Source organism: Fistularia commersonii, chromosome 3 (assembly GCF_037954325.1).
Source record: "Fistularia commersonii isolate RoL2024-O1a breed Wild chromosome 3, RoL_Fcom_v1.0, whole genome shotgun sequence".
Classification (NCBI taxonomy): Eukaryota; Metazoa; Chordata; class Actinopteri; order Syngnathiformes; family Fistulariidae; genus Fistularia; species Fistularia commersonii.
The window spans coordinates 22,053,059-22,069,008 of record NC_141286.1 but is presented as its reverse complement, the minus strand read 5'-3'; the positions used below and the strand labels follow the sequence as shown (position 1 = coordinate 22,069,008).

Below are 15,950 nucleotides of genomic sequence, written 5' to 3'. Positions count from 1 at the left end.
ACGGCAATATGGTCTCAGCCGCAGTTAGCAGAATCAATCCATAGTGGGCTCCGCTGGTTGCCGTGTCACCGCACGTCTCTCCTTCATATTTAAACGCTAAATGTGATTTTTTTTTGGAAAAAAAAAAAACAAAACAAAATTAACTTTATGGTAAAAATCACTGAATAAATAGAACCATTCAATTTTTTTTTTTCATTTTAGATTTTTTTCTTTCCATGATGCCAGGTGAGGCCCGGCCTCCCCTGCCTCTACTGACTGCACGTCACTCCCCAGACATATGAAAAATTAGAGAGGAACATCGTTTCTGACTCCTGCATCGAGATTTTCGGGTTTATTCTACAAACTGCCTGAAGAGGGAAGCAACACACCTCTGTCACGTCGCGTCTGCAGCAAAACCCAGCAGAAGAAGAAGAAGCAGCATTCCTACCGAGTAGAGGATCCTGCACTGAATTCAGTTGCCTTTTTTTCTGGGAGGAAACAGTTAGTCGCAACTCCGGCGAAACGCCTGGTAAAACAGACGTCTCTCCCAAAGGGGGGGTGGCCATGAGTCTTTAAAACTACCTGACCGACGAAAACAAACAAACAATTACTTCTGGCGTCCATGTTCGAAAGCAAGCTCTGAACGACACCTTTTATTCTTCCAGGTAAGGTCGCGAAATCAACGTCTGTTTTGGCTCCATCTGTCAGGGCTCGTATGCAGGGGCTAGCTGTTACCTCCACAGTTGTAACGGTGTTTAACACTCCGAAAAAAGAGATATTAAAAGCTCTCCGGGGCTCGACTGGCTTCCGACACCGGCGGAACACTTTGTTTTTAAGTCAATGTCATCTCTCCTAGCTCGTCGCCGGGTGTTAAACGGTACCGGGGGAGAAATGGAGGAACTTTAAAGATTTCACCGTCTGCGGTAAATAAACCGCGGTTAGCTTAAATGCTAGCGGCACCTTTTTATTAGTGCGAACTAGCGTGCTAGCCGACCCGCTCCGTTAACCCATTTTTAACCTTAACAACACATTTTTTTAGAAGAGGTTACACGCGAGAAATAGTGGCATTGTGTGTGAAGAGACGAGGTGAGAAAGTAAAGCTTTTAAAAACGTTTTTTCCCCCTTTCAGTTACCCCGCGAAGGACGCTTAGTTTCCAGCCGAGAGCGGTTACTTTGACCCGTTAGAAATAGTTCGGTGTTTCCTCGCGGGTTATTGTTTCTTTGCTTGTTGGTGTTTTGTTTTGATTTGTTTTGTTTTAGTCGTGTGCGAAAACTTTCCCGTCTATTTTGAGCTAAAATTGGCATTTAGGCTCAAGAGCGCAGACCACGACAGCTTTTATGAACGACGTGCATTCCCTGCGGAATGTGGCCGACCTTTTTGAAAAACCATAAATCGATCATTCATTTCCAAAGTGAAGGTTCTGCTAAATTTGAGGATTCATAAAAACAAACACAGAACACCAATTTCATCACTCCGAATAACAATTCGTGATAAAATAAACACTGATGTTATCTCTGCTTTGCAATAGATCCGTGTACTGTGCAGATAAACATTCACGGATCACTGCATATCTTGACCAATAGATCTGAAGGGATCTGGTATCTGTATATGTTGCCCGCCTCGGGCAATTCACCGGCTCCCGTTTTTTATATTTAAAAGATAACTTTTCAGATCTGACGTGAAGGCACGGGCACATCGTCCGCCTTATTCTGAATTATTTACCAAACGATTGCAGTCTTGCTTTAAGTCAGTGTCTCTGCGTCGTATGTCTCTCCATAATCTGTTGCTTGTAATATTTTCGGTGCGGTTTCACACACAGCTTTGCTTTTCATCTCAAATGAGAAGCCCCGATTTGAAAGGACTGGTGGTTCGTGGAACTTGCATTGCTAGATCGACAACACCGACAACTGTGTGAACCACTCAGGGAGAGAAATAGCTCACCTACATTTTTGAGTTGTTTTTTTATGACCTCGCCAACATCGAGTACGTGCGGTAACTTACCCATTTAATTCTTAAACATTTAGGCACAGTCAATGACACCCTGAAAATGGCATGTTAAGGGATGCTGGATTAACATCATGTCGCTAGTGATGCATACCCTGATTTTCTCATGGTGGGGGAAAATTATCCTGTCTGTCTTTTGCTTTTAGTATGTTCTTTTTTTTTTTTTTTCCTCTCTTTTTTTTGTTGATGTGCTTTTTCAACGGTCGTCTTTGGTATCTCCCAGCTGGGTCACTTGGTCATGGCAAAATCTTCAACAAAGTTGTGTTGATCGATGTCGGGCTCTGTATTTGTATAAGGTAATTTCTTACTGTTGTAGCAGTAACTTAAGTGAGGGCCATTAATGGGTCTTCAATCGCTGGGATTTTCTATTCCAGCTCTTCGAAGCCAGCAAATGTCCAAATAGGGATGGCCCATCCCTGAGTTCGAGGGGGGGGGGGGAAAGGAACAGTATGGAGAAAAAAAAAAAGACAATTTTTTTTAAAACCTGTCATTTTTTTTTTTCCACCTTACCTTACTTGTACTTTATAGCCTGGTACTCCTGCCAGAAGGTGGTGATAATGCATCTAAAAGCTTTTTCAAGCACCATTAACCAAAAGAACATCGTTGGGGGCTCAGTTAAATAATCTACGAGAGGTTTTCCCTTCTACCCGACCTGCTGTAAATACATGGTGTTTGGGTTCGAACTTCGGCGCTTTATTGATAAACTGTGCGTGTGGCGAGTTTGCACGCACGACCGTTGTTTTGCCAATGTCGGCTCGCTGTCCAGTAATATTGACAACAGCAGCGTGAAACGTCTGGGCTCAGGACGAGGAACTGGATTCAGCATGGAAAAACCTTTCAGGCCCTCCAGAGGAGCCTTGCTTCCAGCTGGAATCATGAAAAACAGATAGTTTCCACGTAGCCGTAACGCCCCTCTCACATGAGCGATCGCAACAATTTTGCACCACGAAGAACCAGACGAACTTGTCGCACTGTATTGTAATCATTCTTTGTTGTAATAACATTGTTCTCTTGATCATGGGAGAAAAAATCTCATCCGTCTGAGATTGAAATCTCCGCTTGATATGGTGGAATAAGTTCGGCACACTGCTGGCTTTAGTCGCCGCAGCTTTCGGATAAGTGAACACACAGGCAGCAATCACTTCCCCACAGCTGAGACGCCGGCGTATTTTCCGTGGCTCTCTTAAGATTCTGCCTGCATGCCGGACCCGCTGGAGGCAAAAGGGCTCCTCAGATCGGGCATCGCTGCAAATCATGGGCACAGGTGGCAAATGTTCAGTCTTTCAATACTGGTTCAGAACTTTATTGAACACAAAGCTTCGCGGAAGGATTGTTTTTTTTTTTTTTTTTTTAATATAATCATAACAGCAGTTTTTATGGTTTTACCTCACAGGCATGGTTGACCCTGATGCGACTTCAGATGACTTGAGGGCGGTTTCTGTCAAGCTCTGACTCGAACGCTCAAACGCCATCCAAAGTTGTGTGTGTGTTCAGCAGAAGTCCTGTCCTTGCGTTTGTTGTTCCTGAGAAGACCATTTAGTTTTTTACCAAAGACACTTTGCACTTTTTGAAAGAGTTCCTTTTATTTTATTTTTTTTATTTTTAACTTCCAGTTTGATAATTGAAGGACTCGGTGCACGAACATGATGTAGTGTAATGTCCTCGGGCAGCCATTTTGCATTTGGTTGGAAGAGCTCGCCTCTCGGTACTAAGTATGGATAAAGAATGTCTCAGTTAATTGTTTTAATGTCATCATTACAACTTAACACCCCTTCAATATTTCAAACGTGGGAGGCTGTGTAACTCTCCTCTTGCCTGAACAAAATTAGCCTCCCACAACCATCCTTTTACTCTCTGACATTCACACATGATTAAGTGTGCAAATTAAGTTTTCCTTCTTTTTTGCTAGAAAGCGCGACCTTGGCCCAAAGACCTGCTAAATCTTTTTGGTGTTGGCTGGGCATACTAAGTGAGAGAATGTTCATTGCTGGTTGCTTTCTTCATATTACCCATTTTAAGCCTTTCAGTTTTCATCCAACTGGTGTTTTTTTTTTTTTCTTCCCCTAGTTTCATCGCGAGGACAGTCAAAAACATAGCGATGTAGCATTAGCATTATCCTGGCCAAACATATAATACTTAACATAACTCTGAAGACTGCAGATGGGACTCTTTTAACATGACATTGGTTAGCGGGTAACTTATGTCTTTTTGGGGCTGACGTTGAGAGATCGATACATGTACTGGATGATCAATAGATCTGCTAATTGACTATTTGGAGTTTGCGTTTAAGGTGTTCCCTTGTCATTTGAAAAAGTCACCCTTCTTTACATATCTTGAGTAGAGATCCATGATGTATACCGAGAAATGCCAGGCCAGAATGGAATTTATTCGCACAATTATTTGAGCAGATAAAACACTTTACCATCAACCAACGCAACATCAGCGTCTTTCTCTCGTGAGAAGGACGCACACATATAATCCGCCATCCTCACCAAGAAAGACAGCAAAATACATCCAGGTGTTTCGATTAATCTTCTTTTGGCAATCATGTTTCGATGAAGCCATCGTTATTTCAGTTTCACCGCTGCCACTTGTCCACAATGAGCTTTGGAGAATTGTTGCATCCGGTATAAAACACAACTTTCACTTTGTGCTCTAAACTTCCAATAAGCGTCGGTAATTGGTTGATCTGTGCTCTTAGTAAAAATCTGACCTCGGCTGTCAGAGTAATTCTGCATGCGCACAGCCCATTTCTCGTTAGAAATGCCACCTGCAAGTCGTATATCCAATTAGCTGCAGCCAGCACGGGGGTTATACAACCATGTGTTTCTTTGTTTTAGTAATGTTTTATTATTTGTGTTCGTTTGCAGTCGGTTTAAATAAGGACACACGAGAGAATGAATTCCGTCTGTAGTCGAGCGACGTGTCGGGGCCGCATCCTAAAGCGGTGGATGTCTGGCTTTTTCATAAATATATATCAAATAGAATCAATAAATGTTCACTTTAATAATGTCAGTGTAAATTGTTCCCTTAATTTGCACATTTTCTGATAAACCGTATGTAACATCACAAGTGTTTGTATGCCTTTGATTCAACCGTGTTTGTGAATATTGAGAAAAGACCAGGGGACACCCGAGGCAAGCTGTTCATAATTTGGTTAATTTTTGCATAAGACATAAATTCCTCTTTTGTACTATTTTTAACATATACCTTCCTATTACGAATACTGCCCGCAGAAGTGTGCTCGCTCGCAGAATGCTGACTGTGGCAAAGGAAGCGAATCTGTTGTCTCCGTAAAGCTCCACTCATGATGAAGTGCGGCTAAATTATGGCTTTGCTATACCATCAAAGTCAAAGTACAGACATGTTTCCCTCCTGTTCTCCTTCAAAAGCTGCGTCTGCACGCACACACTCACACACACACACACACACACACACACACACACACCCTTGCGAGAGCAGTTCATTTGCCATTCAGCTCAGCTCTGACAGCCCTGTTTGCAATGACGAATTTGATGGGCTGTTCCTATCTCAATGTCATATCTCCAACCCAATTTATCCACCTATTGTTCAAGGACCTCCATGCTTGTACAAAGAAGGAGACTGCCTGGTTGGTAAAATGATGAGATACCAAATACACAGAGCTCTAAATAACAACTATATCTGCTCCTGACTCTCAATGAGAAAAGACGAAATGAAGTTGTGACACGTTAAGATTCTAGTCTGCATCTGTCTTTGGGAGTATCGTGTGTCATTTGTCATGGCATCTATTGAATTATTTTCTGATTGGGCTCTGACAGACCTGGCATTATGTCATTAATGTTGCCGCGGCCTGTAACCGTATCATCGCATCTGTTATGAAGCCGAATCAATTCTGCCTCCGAACAACGCAGGCGTTCGAAGCCATCATTCGATCCATTCATCATACCTGCGACAAACTGGCACCGCAGTCTCAGTCAAACGCTCAAAACGGACTCCATTCTCCTCAAAAATACCCTCTTGGGTGGTTTCGAGGTGGCGTCCTTCTTGCCTCTTGCCAGATTTGGCAAAGGATCCTCAGACGGTGACCACAAATTTCATGTTAAAAGCAATAACCATGGCAAAGAGTTAAAAAAAACAAAATAACACTTCCTGTTCAAAGTCTAACAGGTGATTTTCATTTACAATTACAAATTTGTAAATTTCATTTACAAATTGTGAATCAGACTCAAAACTTGAGGACGACATAGAAAAGAAAAACGTTTGCAAATGCTTATTTTTTATTTTTTGTTTTAGGGGTAAAGGGGGTTGTGGGCCATACATGCAAATGCATATTTTTTTTAGTTTGTTTTTTTTATTTGGTTTTAGGGGTATTTGGAGTTGTGGCCTTTATATGCAAATGCTTATTTTTTTAGTTTTTTTTTTATTTGTTTTTTGGGGTAAAAGGGGTGGTGGCCTTTACATGCAAATGCATTTCAAGTCATAAAGGATTTGACTGTCTCACTATGTGCCGTGGAAGTCAAAATGCTCTCCCCTTACTTATAGTTCCCTCAGCTATCAGTTTCTTCAGGTTTCAAATTGAGAAGTTTCACTTTTTTGAGGACTTCAGTCCTTCCAAAATCTCCCAGTGTATCTGCACTGTTTTGCAGTTTCCTAACTCCTAATAGTCTAGCTTATCCCTGCAATGCAGCTGAAAATTTAATTGAACCTAAAGCTGTCAAGACGCTTCCTCAAGACAACCGCAGACGGATCGTCCTTCACTCCCAGCCATGTTACCAGTCCAGTTGTGCACAGTTTGAACCCTATAGAAATCTTGCTTTGCAATGCTGAACCAATGTTTATGCTCATGTTGTAACGTGCACATAGGTAGCACAATGTGTTCCGATGCACTATAAACTTGCCCATACTTTTGAAATTATATGTTGTCAAATCCCTTAGGTATGAAATAGGTTTGTTTTGCTTTTCTTTAAGTGCAATGGAATTAATTGTCTTTCGTCATTCTGTTTAGGGGAACTAAAGGATTGTAAGTCAGTGACGCCTAAAGCCTCGGAAGGCCGATTTCAGTGCATGAGATCTTTTCAGGTTCAAGTAGACTGACGTGTTCTGCGGTGTTAAGAATAAATTAAAGCATCTCTCAAGGGCACAATCTAGTTTTCCCTGTCACTGGGTAATAATGTTTCAAAAGTGACGCATCGAGACCAATCTAATTCATTTTCAAGCTAATGAGGTTTCCTGTTGCAACAGGATATCACTGACTGAATTAGAATTTGTGTAACCTTACTTGTACATGAACAACAAAGGGAAGAGACGGAGCCTCCGGCTGCCATTCATTTTCGTGCCGAGATGAAGATTTGCAGCGATAAGAGATGAGCAGCAGTCGCCACAGAGAGCGAGGCGGGGCTCTGATAGGCCACGGGTCTATGTAATGCCGAGAGATGTGACACAGCAACCACCGCCGGTGAAATTGAAGATGGTGGGAAATACGTCGTCGAAAACAACGGTCGATTCATGTGACAGGGGCTTGTTTCCTTCCTGTATCTCCTCGTGTCGGATAGGGACTAATTAAAAAAATCTCATGTTTGTGACTCAGTCGTGAGCAATGTTTAGAAAGATGACGTTTTTGATGAAATCTTATTTCTTACACCGATAATCCTTTCATTAGAGCTCCAACTGGAGATTCCCCAAGAGGTCAGGGAATGGATTTCTTTCTTCTTCCAGTCAGAAAACGTAGCGTTGAGCCGCAGTCCTATCCCTTCTTCTCTCTCAGACGGAAACCGGGTCTCTCCTGTGTCATACTTTCAAACACTGCTCCTTTACCACAAGCCAGAGTTTTGAACCGTGCCAAAACATTAATATCTAATTTTCCCCGTCTCAAGTCGGAACATTTGCGATACAGACCTAACAAGCTGCGTTAGGCTTTACATCAAACCCACCTGTCAAAGCTATAGGCTTCGCACTGCTTGCCCTTATTTACTGGTAGTGGTGGTGGTGGTGGGGGGGAGGAAGTTTACCCAACTCGAGTGAGCCGGTTGTGAAAGATGACATGAAAGATTTCGACGCTCTATGTGCCCCCACCCCGATATCTGTCACGCTTTCTCCTTGTCTTCCTTTTTCCCAAGACATGGCATTTTAAAAGCCAGACAGACATTAAGGAATTTAAATCCATGCATATGCAGAATCCTGAGAGGGGAATAACCTCTGTCGATCTTCCCTCTCAGAAGCCTGGTGTTGAACTGTCTTTATACATTCATTCTGTCATATTTGCTGGAGATTGAGATATATATATATATATATATATATATATATACCATCAAAGCCTTTTTGAAGCTTCCTACTCCCTACCAAAATCCTTTTGATTCCCAACAGCAAGAGCTGCTTAATATTCCAAACTAGTCGGTGGCCTTTTCAGTGAACTAACAAGGCTCTGAAGATGCAAGTCTTGTCTTCATGTGAAAGGCGGCTGGGGCACAGCCTTTTTCTTTTTCAGAGCTCGCATCGCAGTGCCTGCTCCTAACAAGTTCAGAGCCAGTCGCCAGACTCTCAGCAGCTGGATTTCTCCTCGTGTCATTTCTGATTCGCAGCTGAGGACCAATCCTCTCCTCTCAAAAGAATAGAACAGGAAGATACAAATATAATCATGAGTCGGTGTGCGCTGATTGGATTGAATTCTCAGGTGCAGGAAAAGTGAAATGAAGTGGGACGGGAAGGGGGGGGGCATAACTCCATGGGGAAAGTTCATGGTGAAAAATCAGCGACTTCAATCATTGATCAATTAAAATTGAGAAAACTCCTTACATTCGATAGTTTCTGAGGTTTAAATAATGAATGATGAAGGCGCACCTCTTAACAGGGCTGCACAGTGTATTTTGCACATCCTTTCTCCGTCATAAATCATTCAAAACATGGGCTCCCGGACTTGATGGGATGTAGTCGACCACACGTTATTTTTCATCAGAATACCAATATTCGCCCCGCGACAAAATGTCACGATTCTAGTTAGAAGCACAATAGCGGAGAAAACTTTGTGTACGCTAGCTTTTATTCTAGGGAGAGAATTGAAGCTTTAAACCTTGTCATTGGTAGTAGTAGTAGTAAAAAGAAAATAACAAATGTAACTACTTCATATACCAAGAAAATCTATCTATCTAATAAATCTTTATGGATGAGACATTTGTAACTATGACTTTTTACTCAGCTGTATAATGTTGACATATTTCACATAAAAAAAAAAGTTATTTTCAAGTTTCTATTACAAAATTGCTGGAGGAAAAACAAAATGCAATATTGTTGCCAATTACTTGCAAATATGTATTTTGACTTACAGAAACAGCTTTTTTTTCTTCCCACCCCCGACAATCAAGTGAAGTCAGTTCACATCGGGTGAGGGAGGACTTGCATTTGGGTGGATTATTATTATTATTTTTATTTTTTATTTTTTTGCTTCCCACATACTGTTATTGTTAAGCTAACCTCACAGTCTTCATTTCACATGTAATGTGTGTTCCAAATGATATGCAAATGGTTTGCGAGCTCAGGCTGATTGCAGAGGAGGCCCTGCAAACTTGCAACTTTTTTCAGACAGCTGAAAGGAGAGCTCTGCCTAGCAGCCTGGGATACATACAACATTTAAAAAGAAAAAAAACTAAAAAAAAAACTAGCAAAGCAAGTCGTTAAATTGACAGCATGTGCAGTAATGCTGGCGACTTCCCATGTTTTTCTTGGTACAGCGATGTTGTGTTAGTTTATAGATAGTTTTTCTTATCCAAACAATTGACTTCTGATTCCCACATCTCACTCGTGGGTGCAGAGCAAGAAAAGATCAACTTTATTGGCTAAAAATTAGCGAGTACAGCTATGCTGTAACTTGCTGAGCTCGCTGTAAGCCTGACATCAGAGGGCCTACAGACTTACTTTATTTTCATAAAAATCAATGTAAAGACAAACATTGTATGATAAGTGGTAAGTCTGTGCCATTGTACAAATTGAATATCTTTTTTTTTTTTTTTTTTTTTTTTTTTTTTGGTGAAGTCTCCAGCAGAAATCACTTCCTGCACTGTTTCAGCTGCAATTCCTGCCGTTTAATACAAACACACCATAACGACGGATCGTACCTGTGACATCGCTCATTTTTCTGTTGCCCGAGATTGTATTTGTATTCATGTGACGCCTCTGTGACTGAGTGGCGAGAAGTGATGTGATTTTTGCTCGCACCTGCTTTAACACAAGCACGGAAGTGAAGATCAGTGCAACAGCGCAGTTTTGACAGGCACCATGGGTATTTATATGGCTTCCAAAAAACTTCCCAACTCCTATATACTTTCATCTGTGGCTTCCTCTCTGCCTTTGCTACCTCCCACTCCAAGCTTTATCCTCTTATCCGATTTCTCTAGTTTAGAGTTGGAGTGCAAAGCAGGAGTGGCTCTCAGAGAGGCTTCAGTTCTCAAGATCCTGCTTTATGTCAAATCTGCGCACTGGCTCCATCTGCTCCTCCGGAGCACGCTTGCTTTGCCTCGCCCTCAAGTTGCATCCCATTTAACTAGAATAGATAGGATTTGATTTTCCTTCTGGACAACACACACTCCGAAGTGCCACAATATCCTCTATGTATGTCTGGAAATCTTCCCTGTGGTAAATAACTGAAGCACAGCTGTCAGGGTCGTGTTACTGAAGGCCGTTCCTTGTGTGTATCAGAACCTGCCGAAGTAGTTCTGTGTCTCGTGTCCACCTGGATAACCACCCAGCGTCCGTCCTGTACGGCAAATACGTTCTTGTTTAATCCACTTCCGAGTTAGAATCCCCCCCTGTCACTTTTTGTAATTGAAGACGAAATCGGGTTCAGGTCGAAGCCAAACAGGGGTAGGAATAGTTTCTAAGGCAATGGCCTCGGAGTTTGTTTCAGCCTCGAGGGTTATCAGATCGCTGCTGGTGTTGACAGGGGGTCGAGTTTTATCGTGCCATTTGTTGTTACTGATAGTTTGTCCAGAGATCGCTGGATTACTTTCCAAACTTTGGAGTGTTTTAAGATTCCTTTCCCCTTTTTTTATTTTATTTAGGTTAACACAAGCAGCTCCCTGTCTCCTCTATTTCGACACTGCCAGTCAAAACACTGATACCCGCCGCCAATTTTCAGAGAGCCTGGCGCCGCCGGACCGAATCGGCAGGGCAAATAACAGCGTTCGCCACCTCCACAACTAATGCGCTCCACAGGACGAAGCAGGTGGAAATCAGACTTAATCGGTCGATTTGGGGGGCGGAGGGGGGATTAAGTGAGCAGCAACTCGGGAGGCAAGCGATATCAAAAAGACCAATACTTTCTCCTTGAAAATGAAGCAAAAATAAATGAACAATGTAAAAGTTGTTCTGAAGCATCTTGTTCCCTTTGATCGTTGTCGGTCCACGTTATTAATCTCGATTAGCTCGGTAGAGAAAAAGCATCACTCAGTGACGTGTGAAACGGTGACTCACTCACAATTTGTCATATTGTTATTTGTTAAGCGGGTATCAAGTAATGAAACCTGTGAAATGTTGTATTTAGGCGAAGAAGAAAAAAAAAAAGAAGAATCTTTCAAGATGTTTTTGCTCGAAAATCCTCCGTGGAATACAGCCAAGACAATTTTTTTTTTTTTTTCCACCGGCTTCAAAGGGAAGAAATAAAACCCCAAACTGTATGCCAAGCGCCATTTTAAAAAGAACAGAACTCTCTGTCTGTTTTCCCCAACATTTGGGACAGCGACAACATATCTCCCAGCATGTGACGTCGGCCCAGCAAAGGCCTCATTGTTCTCTAAATCCAGTATGAAATTTAGCCTTGTTGGGAGAGGCTGGCATGGGACCAGCGCTTAGACCCAGATGCTTAGCTGGGGTGACTTTTAAGGTCTGGCTCATTGATTGGATTCTGGTAATACAATGTAAGCCCTCCCATTTTTATCGTTTTTGAATGAACAAGCTCAAATTCCTTCTGAGACTCCGTGTACTATTGAGCCCTCGGTGTAAATATGTATAACTGTGAATTTGGTTAAAAAGAAAGTTGTTTTTTGTTGTTTTGTTTTTTTTTTCTGATTGCTCGCGTACTTTGTCGGTATAACTGGATTTGGCAAAGTGCTACTTGTCTTTTTAGGAAAGATGGTTAATTGCGGGGGAAAAAAAGGAGTGCGTTCGCCTGTCTCGAATCTCAAATGTGGCGAGGTGTATCATGATGACCCTCGGCTTGACATCCAGAAGGGCAAAGCTTAAATTTGTGATTATAAAACGGAAATGCGTTTGTTGAGCTCCTCTCTGGGCAGCCACAGACTTCTTGGATATTTCTCGGGGCATCAGATGGTTAAAGACGGCCGTTACCATGGTCACTTCAGGGGTGTGATCGCTCAGTGTTTGGCCAGCCATTTACTCTTCCGAGAAAATGGATGTATTATGAATGTCCAACAGTTCTGATAGATGGCTGCTTGTGTCAGGATGGCAGCAAATGAGGAGCAACTAGAATAATTAATGACCTAATATCATTCTCCGTCAAGCTGCTGTAAAAAAAATTACCCCTGGCCTAATGTCCAAAATGTATTCACGAGAGCGAGCCATAAAGCTGATGTCCGTGATTCATATGCGAGGTGTCAACTGCTTGCTTAAGAAAGGTCGATGGAACGGGACAATATGTAAAGGCTATGAAAATTGTGTCAGCAGTGTTAAACTTGGAGAGCCAGGTGCTAAGCCACCTTGAAGAGGAGCTGGAGCGCTGCCTAGGCCTCGCTGCCCTTTATTACACATAGATAAGTATATTCCTGTAACACCCAATGACCTTGTTGAGGGGGAGTACAAGCAGTTTTAGCAGTTCCACAACAAAAACAAACACCGCTGTGTTTTTCCAAGCAAATTCTTGTTTTGCGTATCGCTGTCCAGACGAGCGTTTTCACCGTAGCCACAGAAACGATGATCTTATTTTTGCAGTGCCTGCTTTCAGAAGGTAGCTAGGTTTAAAGAAATGAGAAAATGTTCTGCCCCATCAAGTGTCAAGATAGTTTTTAAAGTTTTACGAATTGTATTCATTCAAGCCTTGGTTTGGCCGCACCTTATCACAGGATTCTTCTCGAAGATTTCTGTCAAGTCATTTACCGAACTTAATAAGACACTAGCACATCATCAACAGATTACTTAGTTGCTGATAGCTTAGAGATTACACTAACAGCCTAACAGTAATCCGATTTGTCGCAACTCCAATACCGAGAGAAGAAATACTTCTACCAGCGCCCGTATGTGGAATCTGATATAGGGTAAGATTTTATTTTATTACTTTTACAGCTGAAAAGTTCCCTATCAGCGATAATGCACTTCTTTATAGATTTCAACGATACAATGGTAATATATTAGCCCTGGCTCAGAAAGTTGGCACTTGTCTGAGATAACAGTAATCTCCATTAGCGCTGAGTAATGTTAATGGAAGCCAATACTACTTCCTTGCTTTGACAGGAAAAAAAAAAAATTAAATAAAATAAGCCCACTCAGACAGTTGGACGATGGTGCTGGGAAGACAGGAATAGAACTGAATGTAATAGTCGTGGACAGCGCAGCTAAGGGGCATTTGATGGCGCGAACATTAGCAAAAGCAAAAGCTAGCACACCGGTTCAAACACGGATGCACATCCGAACGTGACGACCAGAACACTGTCGGAGAAGTGCTTCATGTCCGTGAGATGCAAACATTTGTTGGGTGTGTGTGTGTGTGTCCAATCTTCACCTAAATATTTGCTGTTTCTTCCACGTTTGCTAGGTGATATCTTCATTTGGTTTGCCAAGATATCTTGTTAAATGGCGAAACTCATGGCACATCCGCCGTCTGGCTTTCGCTCCGTCTGAGCGATTAATAAAAGCAGAGCTCGTTCTCATTTACTCTTCATTTTTTGCTCCCCACCATCTGCCTGCAGCACACCTGTCTGAGAAAGAATCACTCGACCCGTACTGTAGCCAGGGAATAATGATCATCGCTGCAGACATTTTTTACTTCCCTCTCAGTCTTGTCGAGTACAGACTGTACCCTCTGTTTCTGTCAGACCGTCAGAATTCGCTTTCCACCCATTGTATCGCTACAGGTTGATTATATAATAAATACTTTTTTAAAATAGCATGTCTGTGAGCGCTCGTACCTTTTTATGTGGCTATAGCTCGCAGCTAACGGCGGTTTGTGATTTGGGGATTGATTTAATCCCTAATTAGACTATCACACCCTGTAATGTTAAGGTTCTTTGTCAATAAACACCGTCTGTAAAATGTGTACAATGCGCGTCAACCGCACCCTCGTCGAGTTTAGACTATTTAAGCAACGGCTCGAGATACCGCTCAAATGAATCCCAAAGTAGAATCTGCGTCACTCTCTGTTTATGGCCTCGAGGGCGCGGCTGTACATTAATGACCCTGCTGTCTGAAAGCCCATTCATTCATCACCGCCGCAAATGCAAATACTTATTTGTTTCCTTGTCGTAATTTCTACCTCATCAGTGTCCAAAATCGGCGGAGTATTGATTTAAGGTTATAATCCGCCCCAGTGAAAAAGAATTACAAGCGTTAATTTCGTTCCCCCTCGGAAAGGGTTTTTTTATTGAATCGCTGCTTTGCATTCGAAAGCAATCAATCATAATTTACCTCTGGAAATATTCAGCTTGTTAACATGATTTTATGTGAAGCATTAACTAGCGGGATTCGACTCGTGACAGTTGCTGTCAACCGTACGAGGCCTGTGAGTATTTTCCACGGATGCAGCGACCCTGTAACGGACCAGCAAACCGTCAAAACCTGCTGGAGGACCTGCTGTGGATGAAGCATCTTCTGGAAATGTCTCGTTTCTTCATGAACAAACGAGGACTTGAGCAAAAAGTTGACAGATGACAGAAACCCCCTTTCCCAGAGCGCCGTCTTCGTGGATCGAAATCTGAAACATTCAAAGCCCCGGAGTAAAAATCCTCGACCGTAAACTGGCATCGTCGTCCTCCTTAAACTGGCCCCTTTAATGGGAGCGACCCATTTGATTGCTCCAAATGTTTAAATTTAGCTTCGGTGAAGTTTCTAAATGTTTTTACTCTAAGTTGACGCCAGGCCATAACAGCGGTGTGGTCCCGGCCCCGGGTTCGAAGCCGACCGGGCCTTTTTTCTGCATTTAGCCCCCCGTGTTCCCCCTTTACGGGCATGTGAAGTCCTTCCTGGTTCTCCGGCGACTTCCGACCGCAGATCGAACACATCCAGACTCTAAATTAGCTGTTTGTGTGGATTAAAAAGAGACGGCTCGTACGTCTTCACGTGGCCCTCTGATTGAAGGACGAGCAGTCCGGGCTCCATCTCCCTCCCAACCCTCCGTGCAGGATGTGCCGTTTTGATAATGTATACAGCGATCCCTCGCTATAACGTGGTTTACTTTTCACGGTTTCGCTACTTCACGGATTTGCATTGTGTTCTGCATTCTGATTGGCTAAAAAGTCACTCCGCTTCTTCTCTACCTGTGCGTCAATAACGTTGCAGTTCAATATGTGCACGTACGTAAAACAGCTTGCCAAATTTACATTACGTACGTGCAATTTCTCTTGCAATTTCTAGTTTCTCTAAAACCCATAATGTTGACAAAACGCTCTGGACCGACAAAAGCACCTGCAGCAGGGCCTAAAAGGCAGCGGAAGATGCTATCTATCACAGATAAAATTAAACTTCTGGACATGCTAAGGGAAGGTAAATAGGTCGGCATTACGGAATTAATGAATCTTCCGTTCGTTCCATAAAGAAGGAAGAAAAAAACATAAGGACGACAGCAGCAATGTATAATAGAGTATTTAATTGTATAATAATTGTAAAAAAAAAAAGTTAAGGTTTCTACTTCACGGATTTTGCCTATCACGGGTTCTTTTTGGAACGTAACCCCCGCGAAAAACAAGGGTATACTGTAAAGCTCTCAGCTGCAGGCTTTCACGGTGTGTTCCTACATGTTGTAGGCTGAGATACAGATCCTTTCCAGCTG

General features: G+C 42.5%; 1 protein-coding gene across 4 annotated transcripts in view; it reads left to right on the top strand.

Annotated features, from left to right (window-relative positions):
* Positions 1-423: 423 nt before the first annotated feature.
* Positions 424-15,950, top strand: part of glceb (glucuronic acid epimerase b) — a 46,308-nt gene continuing 30,781 nt past the window's right edge. For all 4 annotated transcript variants that reach the window (XM_086144162.1, XM_086144161.1, XM_086144160.1 and 1 more), the window contains exon 1: positions 424-644. The gene's annotated coding sequence lies outside the window, so the exon portion shown is untranslated. The remainder of the gene's footprint in view (positions 645-15,950) is intronic.